Source organism: Limulus polyphemus, unplaced genomic scaffold, assembly GCF_000517525.1.
Source record: "Limulus polyphemus unplaced genomic scaffold, Limulus_polyphemus-2.1.2 Scaffold1171, whole genome shotgun sequence".
Lineage (NCBI taxonomy): Eukaryota > Metazoa > Arthropoda > Merostomata > Xiphosura > Limulidae > Limulus > Limulus polyphemus.
Window position 1 is genome coordinate 298,760 of NW_013666781.1, and position 1,213 is coordinate 299,972.

General features: G+C 42.3%; 1 protein-coding gene across 1 annotated transcript in view; it reads right to left on the reverse strand.

Moving 5' to 3' along the window:
• Positions 1-1,213, reverse strand: part of LOC106462459 (DNA mismatch repair protein Msh2-like) — a 196,351-nt gene that overhangs the window by 178,464 nt on the left and 16,674 nt on the right. The window lies entirely within an intron of this gene.

Below are 1,213 nucleotides of genomic sequence, written 5' to 3' on the forward strand. Positions count from 1 at the left end.
TGCTCACCAACCCCCATCGTGAAAGTCCCAACAGCTAAGTGTAAAATGTCAAGCACATATAGTGTCTACGTGACAGGAAAACTGGATGGCCGAAAGTGCAACTTTGTCATAGTTTCTGCATCTCAGCAAACCCTTGCGAGTATCAAGGTGCTAGATAACAAAAGAGTACCAGAAGCCATACAGAAGCTCTGTGGTGTGACAAGACAGTATACAATGTTGTGGGGACCAGTGTGAGTAACTATTGAGCTCATAAGCATAAAGGACAGACACAAAGTATACTTGGCTGACATTTAAGACCAATGCATATTAGGGTTTGACTACTTACTACCGAGGAAGTGTGTAGTTAATTTTGATAAAATGACGTTTGGGAACAACAAAGGCCAAATACCGGTAAGTCTTGCTGCTTCTTGTAGATTTGCATGTCACAGCACTTAAGTCAACTACAATACCCTCTATGTCAGAGAAAATAATTTGGGGTAGAATAAAAGAACATCCCCAAGGAAGACCTATGCTTGTGAAAGTAGTGGAAGACCCATCCAGGCCAGCAGACGTGAAGATTGGAAGGTTGCTTGTGGCAGGTCATCAAGTAATACCCATAACAGTGGCTAATTTCTCTAAATGTGAGCAGACACTTAAGGAAGGGGCATTGTTGGGTATGTGCCAGGAGGTAGAGCCAGTCAATAATAAGACAAGAAATACAACCATAAATAAAGAACATCCTCTCCCAGAACAATTAAGTGACCTCTATAAGAAGAGCATAGTCCATTTGTCATAATCACAGAGTCTGGAGGTTAGAGAACTCTTGAAAAATTATGCAGACATCTTTTCAAAAGGAGATCATGACCTTGGCTGCACAGACCTTGTGAAGCACAGAATAAACACAGACAATCACCATCCAATAAAGATCCCTCCAAGGAGACTAGCGACAAGAGATGGAAAAGGTCATGGATGGCCTAATTAAAGAAGGGATAGTTGAGAAATCAGATAGTCCCTGGTCAGCTCCCTTCGTGTTAGTCCAGAAGAAGGATGGGACCCAACGTTGCTGTATAGACTTCAGGGCTCTTAACAGTTTAACCGAAAAGGACTCACACCCACTGCTAAGAATTGATGATACTCTTGATGCTCTAAGTGGAGCCAGCTGGTTTTCAACTCTGGACTTATGGTTGGGTTTCCATAAAGTGAAAATGGCTGAAGCAGATAAACCTAAGACTGC